Below are 17,570 nucleotides of genomic sequence, written 5' to 3' on the forward strand. Positions count from 1 at the left end.
ACCAGGGGAAGTGGGGGGGGGGGGGGGGGAATCAGATGGAAGAACTGGCCTCAGTTTTTACACCTGCCTTTCAGCATGTACTTATATGTGCCTTGGGACAGGTGTAAATGCAGATGTCACCATTAAAAAAAAAATCTAGACATGTACTGCCCTTTTAAAATGGAGAATATACACTAGTGTTTTTAGCCTACATAAACCACTCCCTCTCTACACTACAACCACACCTCCTTGCTATCTAGACACAGTGTGGACCGTCACATGTAAGCAGTGGCTTTCTAAGAGTACTATTTGCACATGTTGGCAATTTGCATGCTTATAAGCTGCTATTTATACACAACGTAAAATCTTTCCAACCTCTAGTGGCAATGCATTTCATAAATGGGGACCCTATTGTAAAAGCCCATTGCAATATACATTGCAGTCTAATTCAAGAAGGCACCCTTAATAAAAATTGCTGAGATCATAAATTCTCTTTTGATTCTTGTGGCTGCAACAATACTTTCAATCACAATGGTCCATCTAAATACAAACTCTGATAAACTAAACAGATTCTACTGGAAGCCAATGGAGAGAAAACAGAATAGGAGAAATATGATCCTCAGATTTCTTATTCATCAGCAGTAGAGAGACGTGGTAGCCGTGTTATTCCACTTTTAAAGGTAATCAATAGAAATAAAACATAGAAAAGAAAATAAGATGATAACTTTTTTACTGGACAATACATTTTTTATTAGCTTTAGAAGGTACACCTTCTTCATCAGATCAGAAATAATCAAATGTTGATAAATAACAGTATATATAAGTGAAACATCAACGCTTTCCAGTGACAGTCTCTCACCTAAACCACCCCACCCTCATCCAGTGAGACTGTCACTGGAATGCTTTGATGGCGGCCATTTTCTCTGTATGAGGGAACTATGATTCTGTTGGAAATGAGAGCATTGCATGAACCTCTTCCCTGATGACGACACAAAACCTGGCCAATTCAGTGGAAGTTCTCTCTGTATTGAAATCTGCTGCCAGTTAAGTAACATTACAGAAGTTATTGGGATTATGAGCATTTTGCTGGACTGTGCATCATTGTCATAACTATAGAAAGGATGGATTAAGTCTAAATGCTATGACTACAAAAGTGTTGGAACCAAGTGACATATTTTCCATTCACAATTTTTTTTTAGAAAAAAACATGGATCAATGATGATTTGCACTCTGCTGCTATATGAAAATTCTTGAAGCAGAACAGATGCAGGGAATTCTGATGATCCTTTTCAAAAAACATTGAAATTATTATAAGAACAATAAATTTTGGGCGCATGACTAAATAGTTGAGAGACATGATTTTGCTTTAATGCCCTCTCTGCCATTATAGGATATGTACAGAATTAAGTGCCTGGGACAGATTGTGTTGTATGCCTAAAGTTAGGCACATAAATGCGGATGTATGCTAATACTGTATAACAGCAGCTGGGCGCACAATTTCTATTATAGAATTCACACTGCATTCCAACACCTACATTTCAGCAACTTTTGGGGAATTTACACAATGCTGTCTCTGGCCTCTCAGTTTGTACAAGACCTCTGAGGCCCAAAATTTTAGTTCCCTCAATGGTGAAATGTTTAGAAGCAGATGAAACATTCTGGCTTAATAATGACCGAAAGAAGCTGAACTGGCATTTGGAAAACAAGACTAGATGCTTCCAGATAGCCAATAAGCCCTTAAGACACTAGTTAATGTGGAGAACTTGGAGAAAGAATGATGAGGCCCACACTGGCAGATGGATGAAGGGAAGATTATATGGCTGGTGGTGCTGTGAAGGAAATCAGATTTGTTTATTTATGTAGTTGGTTAGTTAGTTTGGTGTGGTTGGGTGATGATTGTATTTTGGAGGTTGGTGATTTTATTTTAAGTGTACTGTGGTGTTTTATATTGAACGTATTGTGGTTTTATGTTGTGAAATGCACCAAGTTCCAAGAAGGGATCAAGAAGTTAAAAAACAAACCACAAAATAGCAAGAATTGGGGCTCACAGATATTGGGAGGTCTTGAGAAGGGCAAAGAGAATCAGTATCACATGGCATAAAAACCAAATGGAACGGGACCTATGAATAAAGACAATTAACTCTAGCTTTTGAGGAAAATAAATACAATGTCTAGTAGCCAAAAGAGGGAAATTTATTGGGATAAAAGATCAAGCCTAGCATAGAGATGGAATTTTAATTTTTGCACCTAAGGAAAACCTGTACTGGGGACCCATACTAATTAGAATCCGAAAAAGATTCAAAAGATGGACCTACAGTTTTTCTCTTGGGAAGGTTAATCTTCTGGAGCATATGCTATATTGGAGGAGGGAGAAGGGTGACAGACCTAGTGATGTAGCTCAGACTAATTTGGGGGGTACAAGTTAACATGGGTAGGCTCTAGGCAGTGTGGATGTTAAATGAGAACATAACTGGATGGGATGTTATGTGGTTCTGCTCCTCCACTGGTTGGATCTGATACCAAAATGGGGGAAGGGGCCATGACACACCCAGGCCCACCCATGGCTACACCCTAAATACAAAAAAATATTCCCTTCCAAATAACTGAATGAGGAGTGGTTTGACTAAACCACTTAATCAAAATTCTAGTAGGAAACCATGAAGCCAAAGAGTGCATGAAAAGGGAAATGTTGATTCATGCAGACATGACATGGTCAATTCTTCCCTGCAAAGCCTGCCTGTTTATAAAGCCAGTGATGAGCCAAGGAAACAGAACTCCTGCTGAGTAGCCATGATAAAACCAGAAGACCAGGTAAGAGAGCTTTGATTAATCAAGCTGTACTTCAGCAGGTCAGTGTAATTTTGATAAGAATGTATTGTGGAGGTCCTGCTTCAGTGCAGGAGTAACTTATCTGAGTAAATAGGAAGGACCTTTCCTAGCCTCCACTGCTGAATTTCTTTCAGAAACCAAATTGCAAAGAGAGTGCTGGGTAGAAGGTTACATATAATTTAATAAATGATCCAGAAGACATTTTTATTTGCATCAGCTAGGCTTGATGGATGGCCGATGCTGGATTTTTTAATGGGGTAGGGATGCTTGTGGTTTCATCATGCATAGATAATGCAGCATATTGCACATCTTGGATATAAATAGAGATAGAGATAGATGTAATGTATATGTGCAAAATATTGCTGTTCAACCAGTTTGGGAGAGGAAGGGAGAAAATCCACTGATCATGCTACTCCATTTCTATTAAAATTGCATTGGCTCCCTATAAAAGCAAGAATTTAGTTTAAGCTTTTATCATTTATTTTTACACGGCCTGGCACCTGAATATCTGTGTACTTAATTTCTGTTTATTCCTCAACCAAATCTTTAGGGCTCATTTTAGGAAATTTAACTATCCCATCAAATTCTTTGTGTCGAAAATCTACTATGAGACAAAGATCAAATCATAGGCAGAGGCCTTGATTTATGGAATAGGTTACCTTGTGCACTTAGAGCAGTTGATTGCTACTATACTTCCTGCAAACTTATTTGTTAGAACAGCATTTATTAAGAAATTAACTTTTAGGATGTCTGTGTTTTTTGTACTTCAGTTCAAATTACGTTTCTCTTGGGACTATAGCCCAATTTCTTTTCATTTATTGCTATCTGCCTAGAGCCTTAATCTGGTTAAGTGTAATAAAAATGTTCAGATTAGACAATAAGTAAAATCTATAGACCAACCATCTACCTCTATGCCATCTAGGAACATCTCTACATATTTCATCCCTTAAGCATTATGGGGTTTAAACTGGAACAATAAACGGAATTATAGGACTATACTGTATCAGACAGTGGTAAGGAATAAGGCCAATTTGTCTTTGTGTTGGGAGGATGGGGAGGGGGTGTATCTGGCACTGCTGCTTTCAGTGCTGCCCCTGCTCTGTGCATATTCATTGGTAACAGAGGTGATGCAAGGGTAGTGGCACCTTAAGGGGTCCTTTTACTAAAGGGCACTAATGGATTCCTCTGGGCATTTTATCATTTAGCGTGCACTAATCTTTAGCACACCTTAGTAAAAGGCCCCCTAAGTGAACTTTCAGCCTTCCCCTTCCCCACAAAATTAACTTTCAGACCCCTAACCTGCAGCCCCCCCCCCCCCAAGATTTTGGTAAATAAGCCTACAATCGTGATAATCACACAGAAAATTAAAAAGCCGGTAAGTGCTGATGGTTCTCTGAGTCTGTGTGGCTGTCAGGACCTATTGTTTTGCTTTGACTACAAATTATCTTCGCTGCCCTAGGCGACCACCTAGCCTTGGCCAGCCTTGATTGCTAAGTACTGCCAGTCTAGTACTTTTTACCAGTGGAAAAGTGAAACTACAAAAAAAAAGTAACATTTAAGAGCAAATTGTGATGAAAAGCCTCACCGATCATCGTCGATTAGTAAAACGAATTCCTCAGCTTACCTAATACAGTGACTAAAATCCCTTCTTCCAAAAATGTTGCTCCTCTGAATCAGGCAAGTCCCTAAACCCAGAACTTCAGATCCATTGAATCTGCAAGCAGCTGCTCCTGCCTGCCATGCCAACAACTATGGAAAAATCCCCTATTTACCTTTCGCTCCCTAAAGATTTAATGTGGGTTTCGGGCTCCTAACGGCACCTCTCTCTCCGTATTCCTTGCCAAATCAAACCAAAAGCACTACACCTTCATATCGTGCTTGCACTCGTTTCCTCTTCAATTGAAAATACTCCATAGCTTAAAAAAAAAAAAGAGCAGCGAAGTAGCTTCTTTGCTTCTAGAACACAAATACCAAAAGAAAAAAACATGAACTTACGTTTTTTGCCACGCTGAACTTGAAGAGTTGCTTTTAATCCGTTTGTGAACAGATTGCAAACTATAAGTGATAGGTGTTTCTCTCTTTATCAAACAAAAAGATACATAAGAAACTTCTGTAATCCGTTAGTGTGGCTAACCTAAAGGCTGATGCAAGCTGCCGTGGCTAGAGACCTGGCACTCAGAGAATTCCTGGGCTGCTGCCAGACATCCCAGAATCCAGTATCCTGCACATGTGGCTTCAATTAGGGGCAAAAACAAAATACTAGCCTGAAATACCAATCAGAGCTGAGTTCTGTTTGGAAAGTTATTTCTTCAGACTCCAGGGACTAAGTGCAAGCTATAATTTATGGAAAATACCCATTCATAAGTAGAAAAAAAATGTATATGCCCATAAAGCTCCCTTAAAGAGCCATCATCCCTTCTAAGAGCACACTTTTCTTTTGTTTAATTTGCAGTAATATGCTTGACATTTGAAGTCATGTAAAAAAAAAAAAAAACAGTTAAAAATAAATCAGATTTGCTGCAGGGCCAGCAGCCTAGTGGCAAGTCCTGGGAGCTACTATGCTTGCAGGATCCAGTTCAATTCTTCAAAATCAGGTCTTTCACGCCCCAAGTTAGCTGAGGTCGGGAATGCTGTGGAGACAGAGGAAAGGAAGTCAAAGCTTTCTTAAGGTGCCCTATTGGATGGATTCTGTGCGCATGATTTCAGGGTTCCCGGAAGGACTAGCTGTAATATGCGTGGGCCATGCCCAGGAGGACTTTCATGGAAAGCACTAGATGGGATTCGGGTAATTTCTCTGAATTTAGGCTCCTGCTGATCGAGTCCAGCCTCTAACTGAGGGCTCAATGTAATAGGATGTGCGTGCATTAGAGTTGTGCGTGACGTCCAGTCCATGTTTCCCAATTCATGACACGAAATATTTTTTAACTGCTTACGTATAAATGCAGTATCCTCCTTATCTCCGTAATAGAAATATTTCAGGTGTCAATAGCTTAGGCGTAGTTTGGGATGGCAAATCTCAGTGGTTTACAAATTAAACAGTTAAAAAAATAAAAGCAACACCGGACAAGGAATTCCATTATATAAAAGGAAAACAAAAAGCATCCACACAAGAGAACATATACAGCCATCCATCCATCCTTCTGCTCTATTGAGCAAATCTCATCCGCCCCCTCATGTTGTATTATATGCTAATACTGAATTGCCCCCCCCCCCCCTGCTCAAACAACATTAGGCACAAAAAAAAAAACCCAGCAAAAAAACAAAATGCATACACACTCTAAGAAGCTGAAGATCTAACAACGTTTGTATATCTTAAATCCTATATATTAATATTAGGATGACTCATGTGCAACATTACATAAGGAGGAAAAAAAAAAAGATCTCAAATGTCCCCAGCATGGCAGCGAATTGTGAAAACTTTATGCCAGCATATGTCAGACTCCAATCATATCATTGGTCAAAAAAAAAACTTCTTACAAAATACCTTGTTTGCAATTTTCAAAGTTTTTTTTAATTTCTATTATATATCATGCTCTTTTTTTATTCTTTGTTCATTTACAATACATTTCCAAAGCGCACTTTGTCAAGTAACATGCCGTTAGTTATCAGGAAAAACTATTTTTGAAGAACATTACCCCAAATCATATTCCATAGTCCTGCAATAGTCCACAATTCGAGGGAGACTGACTATATTGCCTTAATAGAGGATAAGGCTTTAAAAAACAAGGTAATAAACTATATTAACAAAAAAATGGATATCAGAGGCTATGATTACACATTATTATTTTTTTTCCAACTTCTATTTAAACTTCTCTGTTAACATTTAGGGAGTCTTGCATCTATAAATGCTTGTAGCTGAATTGGTTCAAAGAAATTATACATCGTATTATCTAAGCGTAAAACACATTTACATGGAAATCTTCATTGAAACAATTCCCAAGGATAGAGTCTCTTGTCTCATAGAAAAATATTTCTTCCTTCTTTCCTGTGTCCCTGGACACATCCAGAAATATCTGGATCCTTTCTCCCATAAAGGACACTGGAGCTTTTTGTTTTAAGAAAAGACGTAAAACTGCCTCATTATCCTGAAGAAAAACAAACAAAACCAACAAAGTAGACCGAAAGTCTACTATTTCTTGCGAAGATTCGAGAATAGCAGAGACATCCAAACTTTCAGAGGAAATATCTTGAATTTGAGCTCTGTTTTCTCGATTGGGCAGAGAGTAAATCTTTTGCAATGGAGGAAATGCTTCTTCTGAATAATGGAGAATTTCTTTTAACAGATGGAAAATTCAATAGCCTCAAATTTAGAGCTCTAGCCCCATTTTCTAAATTCTCCAATTTTCATTGTACCATCTCAGAATTTAAAAGAAATTTAGTCTCCATTTCCTTTACTTCGGTTAAGGATGTCCCAAGTTTTTAAATATTAGATTCCTGAAGACTAATTTGAGATTGAAGAGAGTCTATTCTTTCAGTGTTTGAATTTGTTTTGGTAACAAAAGCAAGGCATACCTTGTGCAATGACTCCATAGCAGTCCACAGAGAGTCTAAAGTTACCGTTGATGGTTTTTCCAGTGCAAGTAGGGCTGTCTCAGGTCGTCACGTTTCCTCCTCCTGCATCGCAACTGTTTGTTTCTCTGAGGCAAGATTTCCTTCACCTACTTGCCTGGTGGTAATCTGGAGGTCGGTTTCCCAGGAGAGACTCCTGGGCTGAGGCAGCATCAAAGACCGAGGAAGACTCTCCTCCACGCGTACCACCACCGTTACTTCCGACAGTGTATCGCGTCGCTCTCCTGGTCGACTTCCCACCTCCTGGTTGGACTTCGTGGACTGAGCAAAATCTCCCTGTCCAAGCTGGAGCTCCCCTCCGCTCCAGCTAACGGAACGTCCATAGTGTGAATCGTGGTCACGAATGCCATAATCTGTGCCTGTCTCAGAGAGGGAGTACCCGGGGTTGAGGAGATACCTCCCCTGGTTTTCCCCTTTCTTTTAGGCATCAAGATGGTGAGAAAAACTTTAACAAAGAACGAAAAGAAGAAATTTTCTCTCAGAGCTCAGAAGACGCGACCGCTTCTGACGCCATCTTGGTCAGTCATATATCATGCTCTTGATCTTTTTATATTCTTCTTACAGTAAATCTTTATCTAAAGCACTTAACTCATCATTCTTTCGTCAACAGGGCTCTCCATTTCACTTATAAATAAGCTTCCTCATGAGACTAAGTGCAAAAATTAATCAAGAAGACTTATTTAAAGCCGGTGACAAATTTCAATCAGGGTGTTTACTGTCTCTCTCATGCCTCTGCTGCCAGTATGACTTACTTTCATACCCATTGCCCTCCCCACCCTCAAGTAAGCAGGTAAACCGCACCAGTCCAATAGACATTTATTGCTGTAATGCATGCCAATGGATGTCTAAAAGCGAGGAAGTGTGGTAAAAATGCTGCCAGTGCTGGGAGGGTATATAAGGAGACCTAATGGGGCTATTTTGTCATCCATATATTTTGAGCAAAGATTGCACATATGTATGTGTATTGATCTCGGCTGTCCTGTCTTAATTTAATTTATACATTTATAATAACAAAATGTTTGCGCATCAAGTGGTACTTAGACGGCAATTCTGACTGTATCAACTAAGGCCGGTGCTGGGCTGGCTTCTACGGTCTGAGTCCCACATATGACGATCCGGTTTAGGGTGGGCTGGACAAAGCTTCGACAAACTCCAGTGGTTTGGAACATGAGGACAGTGCCGGGTAGAGTTTTACAGTCTTTGTCCCACAAATAACAAGATGGATTTGGATAGGCTGGAGTGGGCTTTGATGGCAACTCCAGCAGTTGGAACATAAGGACAGAGCTGGGCAGACTTATATGATCTATGTCCCAGAAACACCAAAGAAAGACCATGATCAAGTAAATAATATCGCATACATTGTTGATTTAAATCTTGAATTGATAATGACTGTGACTGTCGGGCAGACTGGATGGACCATTCAGGTCTTTATCTGCCATCAACCTAAACAGCTGATTTAATTTATTGTGGCCAGAGAAGAAATTGGAGTTGTAGTGGGTCTTGAAGTAAAGCCTGGGGACTGATGCATCTGGCTGTGGGTTATTGCAGTTTATTTCTGCTGCCCGTCTCATCTTCTGCCAGGGTCGCTTTACTCATACTACCCCTCTCCTCAAGTCGCTTCACTGGCTCCCTATACGTTTTTGCATCCTGTTCAAACTTCTTCTACTAACCTATAAATGTACTCACTCTGCTGCTCCCCAGTATCTCTCCACACTCGTCCTTCCCTACACCCCTTCCCGTGCACTCCGCTCCATGGATAAATCCTTCTTATCTGTTCCCTTCTCCACTACTGCCAACTCCAGACTTCGCGCCTTCTGTCTCGCTGCACCCTACGCCTGGAATAAACTTCCTGAGCCCCTACGTCTTGCCCCTTCCTTGGCCACCTTTAAATCTAGACTGAAAGCCCACCTCTTTAACATTGCTTTTGACTCGTAACCACTCACCTCCACCTACCCTCCTCTCTTCCTTCCTGTACACATTAATTGATTTGATTTGCTTACTTTATTTTTTGTCTATTAGATTGTAAGCTCTTTGAGCAAGGACTGTCTCTCTTCTATGTTTGTGCAGTGCTGCATACGCCTTGTAGCGCTATAGAAATGCTAAATAGTAGTAGTAGTAGTTCTGCTCCTTTGATTATTATTTCATTTGAGTTTATTTTTCCTTTCTTGTCTCCAGTATATTGTGGACTAAATGATAAGCATTTATTTTCCCTTTTTGTATTTTGGTTTGATACTGTAAATTGTTGATTTCCAGTCTCTTCAAGTTTGATTATTGTATATTTTATTATATTGATAAAAGTATAAATTAAAAAAAAAAATCTAGTGTTCCTGTAAGCCAACATCCTTGCGACCCTGATTTGAAAAGGAAACTGCTCCAGAGTCTCAGAATCTGAGTCGCACTGCAGCCACCTGAACTGTATGTGAATGATTACTTTGCACACTTTGCAGTGAACAAACCCAGTCTACTACCATCAGGAGTGAGATTAGTGAAGGACTGAAACAAAGACACACTGTAAATATGTTCGATACTTGTTGCCTCTGCCACATGGTGTTTGCTTTGCCAAAAAGACATGATTTCAGTAAACAGTTGGTTCAGAACAGCAACACTGGTATGGACTGAGTAATTGTGAGACTGGGAAACTGCTTACGGCCTCCCAGAGATTCCGATCCCAGCCCTGGTTCCAACTAAAGAAATACTGAAATACTTCAGGTAACACTAGACAGCCACACCCTATTACATCTGCTCATTGGAGTCAGATCAGACCCCACTCTATCCTTTCTGCCTTGAACTGCAGCAGCGATCAAGTGTCTTTTGTTTCCTTGCATCACATATCTATTAAAGTTTGGCTTCCTCTTCAACCTCTCAAACAGCTCCCAGATTCAGAATACTGACCACCACTGAATTATGTAGACCCAGATATTTATTTATTTATGGCATTTATATCCCACAATATTCCTGCCCACGGGCAGGCTCAATGTGGCGTACAATAGTTATTAAAACAAACAATAGTACAAAGTACAGTATACAAGGTCACAAGAGAGAAAGAGGGAAAGAGAAATAACTGAGGAGGGAAAGGGAGAGAGGAGGGGAAATAATTTTTCACTGATATGGAGTGTCAGGCCCTATCTGGGCACCAGCACTGAATATCTGAGCCTTTGGTGAGGACCAGAATTTATGTGGGTACAGCAAATATTCAGTGCCATACCTACATAGCTAACCAGGCAAGGCCAGGACTGCCTTTTGTGCAGTCCTACATGCCCAGCTAAGTATGTGAGCATCTGCACCAAGTTATCTAGATATTTGTTGGTACCCAGAAGTTATGCAGGTACAGCCAATACCTATGCCATACCTGCAGTCCAGTTAAGTATATGGGCACTGGCACGGAATATCACCAGTGTGCGCATAACTCCTGGCTTCTCCTTGATTCTGCTCAGCATTAACTGAAAAGCACAATGGTGGTCACATCAATTTTCCACAACACTGTGTGGTTAAGAGCCACTGACAATCAGGAATGACCCACTCACCACTGTTTAAATAGGACTCTCTTGCTTAAACTGTTCTGATTATCAATTCCTCCATATTTTCTTGGTGATTTCAAAGATTGATTATTGTAATTCTCTTTATAATGATCTTCAATTAAACCTTTACATCTTGTTCAAAATGCAGCTATTTTTATTTTTGTTACATTTGTACCCCGCGCTTTCCCACTCATGGCAGGCTCAATGCGGCGGGCCATGGAGGGTTAAGTGACTTGCCCAGAGTCACAAGGAGCTGCCTGTGCCAGGAATCGAACTCAGTTCGCTGGTCTCCCGCTTAGCCACCTATCCCCCCCTTCAATCTGTCCAAAATTCCGCTGCACGTCTTATCTACCGCGTGAACCGATACTCTCATATCACCCCTCTCCTCAAGTCGCTTCACTGGCTCCCAATCCGCTACCATATACAGTTCAAGCTTCTCCTAATGCCCTTCAAATGCACTCAATCTGCAGCCCCCCATTATCTCTCTTCCCTCCTCTCCCCCTATGTCCCCACCCGTAACCTCCGCTCTCAGGACAAATCACTCCTATCTGTACCCTTCTCCACCACCGCTAACTCCAGACTCCGCCCCTTCTGCCTCGCATCACCTTATGCCTGGAACAGACTCCCTGAGCCCATACGCCATGCGCCCTCCCTGCCCATCTTCAAGTCCTTACTCAAAGCCCATCTCTTCTCCCTTGCTTTTGGGGCCTAACCACCTTCCCCATTCATGATACCTACACTGACTACATAGCTTGTTACCTTTAGATTGTAAGCTCTCTTGAGCAGGGACTGTCCTTCCCCATGTTTTAACTTGTACAGCGCTGCGTAACCCTTGTAGCGCTATAGAAATGCTAAGTAGTAGTAGTAGTTCCCCAGGACCAAAGTCCACCACCCTAACCACTAGGCCACTCCTATTAAGCTTTTGTCAGGTGCTCAGAGGTATGATCATATAACCCCACTGCCTTTTGCCCATCATTGGCTACTAGCAAGGATCAAATTTAATTTCTTGTTCTAGCATTTCAGGCTCTGTAGCTTGCTCAACCAGTCTATCTTTCAAATCGTCATATTCCTTTCGTCCCATCATGGACTTTGCAATCCTATTCGCTCAGTTCCTCCAAGTCCTCACACTCTCTCATTCCTAGCTCCTACTCTTTGGAATTCTTTACAGTTTTAATGTCAGGAAACAAACCTTCCTAGACTTAAAAAGTTCGTAATAGCCTTTGAGCTGGCATACAGGGATGGGGGCTGAAGGGATGACATCTGAATCCTGTATGTTTTCCTGTTGATTGTATTTTCTTTTAACTTGAACATTGTGATGTACTTCCCTATTCAAGGGGCAGCCTGAGCAAAGTTTTATACATATAAAATGGTGCAGTTGCCTTCTCCTTCCTTTACACCATCCCAGTAAAGTAGCAGTCTCTCCACCCCCACAAACCTCTGTGTTGTGCCTTTGTAATTTCAGAATACCCAATTGCTGCCCTGAACTTTCAGCTGTCTCCCAGCTCACATCTAGCTATGTATGTTATTCTTCACAGGACAATTGTGAAGCACTGGGTACAATACCTGTGACACCTTCGCTAGGCAACATTTACAACTGAACATCTGTATCACAGACGTTTCATCAGTTCTCTTTTTTTTGTTGTTGTTACTGTTAATTATTCATTGTGATTTGTTTTCCTTTTCTTTGTGGATGGTGTTCAAAAGTGTTTTTATTAAGGGCCGTCAGGCGGTTCAACAGGTACGGAAAGCCCTCTTAGCAGTGGTGTATGGGCAGGCTACAGGAGATCCTCTCCTATTGGTTAGCCTAGATGCAGCCAAAGCGTTTGATAAAGTTAACTGGGATTACATGTTTCAGGTACTTGAGCACACGGGCTTGGATGGCTGGTTTTTAGATGCCACGAAAACACTATACAAAAATACCACAGCCCAAATATTAATAAATGGCACCAGATCTAAACCCTTTAGAGTGGAGCGCGGCACCAGGCAGGGATGCCCATTATCCCCTCTATTGTTCCTCTTATACTTAGAGCCACTCTTGCGCACAATGCTATTAGACCCGGACATACAAGGAGTCACACTACACGGGACATTAATAAAAACACTGGCCTTCGCTGACGATATGCTCCTTACACTTACTCAACCAAAGACCTCAGTCCAACGCCTACTAGAAGTCATAGACGAATTTGGGTTCTACTCAGGGTTACAATTAAATTTGCAAAAATCATTGGCCCTTTCAGTACAGGAAACAGTGCAAAAGGAGTGGGAGGGCCCTTTCCCCTTTCAATGGGCCGTGGGCACGCTCAAGTACCTAGGGGTTAATGTACCGAGGGATTTAACAAATCTGTACAAAGAGAATATAGACCCCTTGAAGAGGCATACAAAAGAAGCTCTGCAGGGATGGCGGGGCCTACCTCTGTCTTTGAGGGGAAGAATAACCATGTATAACATGTTTATTTTTCCCAAATGGACATACATTTTCCAGATGATTCCTGCTATATTGGGATATAAAGAGGAGAGGTGGCTACATAAAACCCTTACAACATTCTTGTGGCAGGGAAAACGTGCACGCATTGGATTACATAAACTTATGAGACCTTGTCTAAAAGGGGGGTTGGGGCTACTTGACTTAAAACTTAAACCAATCGCCTGTAATTTGAGGCACTTATTGGACTGGTTTCGCTCAAGGGAGTTTTTCTCCTGCACGAAAGTGGAAACCTCGCTGATGGCCCCAATGGGATTTGCTTACTGGCTACATGCCCCATCAGAAGAACTCCCAAACCTGGGCCCATATAGATTTCTATTGAACCCTTTGCAGAAAACATGGAAATGGTTGAGTAAGAAAAACAAATGGAACATTGTAGTGTCTCCACTACTACCCATTAAAGGTAACCTAGCATTCCCAGAGGGGGGGAAATCTGCTTTGTTTAGGAAATGGGAGATTTGTAGTATTAAATACTTATTTCAGGTGGTGTCTGAGACAGGGACCATTAAAACATTCCAGGCCCTGTGCACAGAATTCGGACTTGGGACTTGGACAGAAAGACTATTTCCAATATATGCAGCTCAAACATTACATACGAACATTGCCTGCATTGGCTCTTACTCACCAAGTATGGGAATCCATGAGTGAGATGCTGGGCCTGGAAGCACAGTTAAAAGTACCGCTTAAGTACTTCCACCATCATCTAAGAGATTTACAGGGGACACTTGACTACACGCAAGTGTCACAACAATGGCATCAGGAGCTGCGGTGGAAACCGGACCCAGAACAGATCAAACTGTGCTTAATGGGTGTATATCGGGTGACAGAGAATGTGACTTGGCAGGAAATGCACTACAAATTTATCATGAGACACTGTACATATCACCACACAGGGCTTATAAGGCAACCCTGAGAACAACAGACGACTGCCCAAAATGTGGAACTGTGGGAGCCTCTCTAGGGCATATGTTTTGGTATTGCTCAAAAGTGACCCCCTTCTGGATAAAACTGGGACAACAAGTATCGCAAATGTGGAACATACACTGGCAACCAACGCCAGGACAGCTATTTGATGTTTATAGGATTCGTGGCAAGTCACCAGAGGGACTTAAAGAGTTCTTGAAAAGAGTAGTCTTGATGGGCAAACGCACCATACTACAATTGTGGCTACAACCAGACTACTACTACTACTACTACTTAACATTTCTAGAGCGCTACTAGGGTTACGCAGCGCTGTACAATTTAACAAAGAGAGACAGTCCCTGCTCAAAGAGCTTACAATCTAATAGACAAGTGAACGGTCGGTCCGATAGGGGCAGTCAAATTGGGGCAGTCTGGATTCACTGAACGGTAAGGGTTAGGTGCCGAACGCAGCATTGAAGAGGTGGGCTTTAAGCAAAGACTTGAAGATGGGCAGGGAGGGGGCTTGGCGTAAGGGTTCAGGAAGGTTGTTCCAAGCATAGGGTGAGGCGAGGCAGAATGAGCGGAGCCTGGAGTTGGCGGTGGTGGAGAAGGGTACTGAGAGGAGGGATTTATCCTGTGAACGGAGGTTACGGGCGGGAACGTAAGGGGAGATGAGGGTAGAGAGGTAGTGAGGGGCAGCAGACTGAGTGCATTTGTAGGTAAGAAGGAGAAGCTTGAATTGAATGCGGTATCTGATCGGAAGCCAGTGAAGTGACCTGAGGAGAGGGGTGATATGAGTATATCGGTTCTGGCGGAATATGAGACGTGCAGCAGAGTTCTGAACAGACTGAAGGGGGGATAGATGGCTAAGTGGGAGGCCGGTGAGGAGTAAGTTGCAGTAGTCCAGGCGAGAGGTAATGAGAGCGTGGACGAGAGTTCGGGTGGTGTGTTCAGAGAGGAAAGGGCGAATTTTGCTGATGTTAAAGAGGAAGAAGCGACAGGTCTTGGCTATCTGCTGGATATGCGCAGAGAAGGAAAGAGAGGAGTCAAAGATGACTCCGAGGTTGCGGGCAGATGAGACGGGGAGGATGAGGGTGTTATCAACTGAGATAGAAAGTGGAGGAAGAGGAGAAGTGGGTTTTGGTGGAAAGACGATAAGCTCGGTCTTGGACATGTTCAGTTTCAGGTGGCGGTTGGACATCCAGGCAGCAATGTCGGATAAGCAGGCCGATACCTTTGCCTGGGTCTCCGCGGTGATGTCTGGTGTGGAGAGATACAGTTGGGTGTCATCAGCATAGAGATGATACTGGAAACCATGAGATGAGATCAGGGAGCCCAGGGAAGAGGTGTAGATTGAGAAGAGAAGGGGTCCAAGGACCGATCCCTGGGGAACACCAACAGATAAGGGGATGGGGGTGGAGGAAGATCCATGAGAGTGAACTTTGAAGGTGCGGTGGGAGAGATAGGAGGAGAACCAGGAGAGGACAGAGCCCTGGAACCCAAATGAGGACAGTGTGGCAAGAAGTAAGTCATGATTGACAGTGTCAAAAGCGGCGGATAGATCCAGGAGGATGAGGATGGAGTAGTGGCCTCTGGATTTGGCAAGGAACAGGTCATTACAGACTTTAGAAAGTGCTGTTTCTGTCGAGTGAAGAGGGCGAAAACCGGATTGAAGCGGATCAAGGATGGCATGAGAGGAGAGAAAATCAAGGCAGCGGCTGTGGACTGCGCGCTCAAGTGTCTTGGAGAGGAAGGGTAGGAGGGAGATGGGGCGGTAGTTGGAGGGACAGGTAGGGTCTAGTGATGGTTTTTTGAGGAGTGGCGTGACTACAGCATGCTTGAAGGTGTCGGGGACAGTTGCAGTGGAGAGAGAGAGGTTGAGGATATGACAGATGGAGGGGGTGATAGTAGGAGAGATGGTGTTAAGTAAGTTGGTGGGGATGGGATCAGAGGAACAAGTGGTGCATTTTGAGGAGGAAAGAAGGCGGGCGGTTTCCTCCTCGGAGATATCAGGAAAGGAGGAGAAGGAGGTCTGGGTTGGTTGGTTGAGGGAGAGGGTTGGAGGGTGAAGAGGAGGAGGTGGCTTGGTAGTGAACTCAAGGTTGATCTTTTGCACCTTGTCGCGGAAGTAGTCAGCCAGTGATTGAGGAGAGAGTGACGGGGGGGTGGGAGCGGAGGGCACTTTGAGGAGGGAGTTAAGGGTGGCGAAGAGACGACGAGGGTTAGAGCTGAGAGAATTAGTCAATTGGGTGTAATAGTCCTGTTTGGCAAGGAATAGTGAGGACTGGAAGGAGGATAGCATGAATTTGTAGTGAAGGAAATCTGAATGGGTGCGAGATTTCCTCCAGAGGCGTTCAGCAGATCGGGCGCAGGAGCGAAGGTAACGGATGCAAGGGGTCAGCCAGGGCTGGGGATTAGTACGCCTTGTGGGACGGGAGGTGGATGGTGCAAGGGTGTCCAGAGCAGAGGAGAGAGTGGCATTGTAAGCGGAGACAGCCTCGTCAACAGACTCGGAGGACATGATGGAGGGGAGGAGATTAGAAATACTAGATGATAAGGTGGGAGGGTCAATAATCTGGAGATTCCTGGAAGTAGTGGTTAATGTTGGGCGGGGCTGAGGGGGAGGGTGAAGAAGTGTGAAGGTGATCAGGTGATGATCAGAGACAGGAAGAGCTGAGGTGTGGAAATTGGAGGGTGAGCCGGAAGAGGAGAGGACGAGGTCAAGGCAATGGCCATCACGGTGAGTAGGGGTGGTGGAACAAAGCTGGAGGTTGAAGGAGGATGTTAGAGTGAGGAACTGAGAAGCGTGAGAGTTGGACAGGTCATCAACGTGTATGTTGAAGTCTCCGAGAATGAGGGATGGAGATGAGGGTTCAAGAAAAACAGAAAGCCAGGCATCGAAGTCGGTGAGGAAGGAAGGGAGGGATTTATCAGGGGGGCGGTAAATGACTGCCACTCTGAGTGGCAACGGGTAGAATAGACGGATGGAGTGGACTTCAAAGGATGAGAAGCAGTGAGACTGTGGTAGGAGGAGGGGTTGGAAGCTACAGGAGGGCGAGAGTAGTAACCCGACGCCTCCTCCACGGCCAACTAGGCGGGGAGTATGGGAGAAGAGATAGCCTCCATGGCATAGAGCCGCAACTGAGGCAGAGTCGTCAGGGGAGAGCCAGGTTTCAGTTAGGGCAAGCAGGTGAAGGGAATGAGAGATGAAGAGATCGTGGGTGAAGGGAAGTTTGTTGCAGACCGAGTGGGCATTCCACAGTGCACATGAGAAGGGGAGGGAAGAGGGG

At 43.3% G+C, this 17,570-nt stretch overlaps 1 protein-coding gene across 1 annotated transcript in view; it reads right to left on the reverse strand.

Moving 5' to 3' along the window:
* DDR2 (discoidin domain receptor tyrosine kinase 2) overlaps nt 1–4,963 on the reverse strand; it is a 169,114-nt gene extending 164,151 nt beyond the window's left edge. Inside the window, exon 1 of the mRNA XM_030206964.1 lies at nt 4,804–4,963. The gene's annotated coding sequence lies outside the window, so the exon portion shown is untranslated. The remainder of the gene's footprint in view (nt 1–4,803) is intronic.
* Between the last annotated feature and the right edge of the window lie 12,607 nt (nt 4,964–17,570).

This window comes from Microcaecilia unicolor, chromosome 6 (genome assembly GCF_901765095.1).
Source record: "Microcaecilia unicolor chromosome 6, aMicUni1.1, whole genome shotgun sequence".
Taxonomy (NCBI): Eukaryota; Metazoa; Chordata; class Amphibia; order Gymnophiona; family Siphonopidae; genus Microcaecilia; species Microcaecilia unicolor.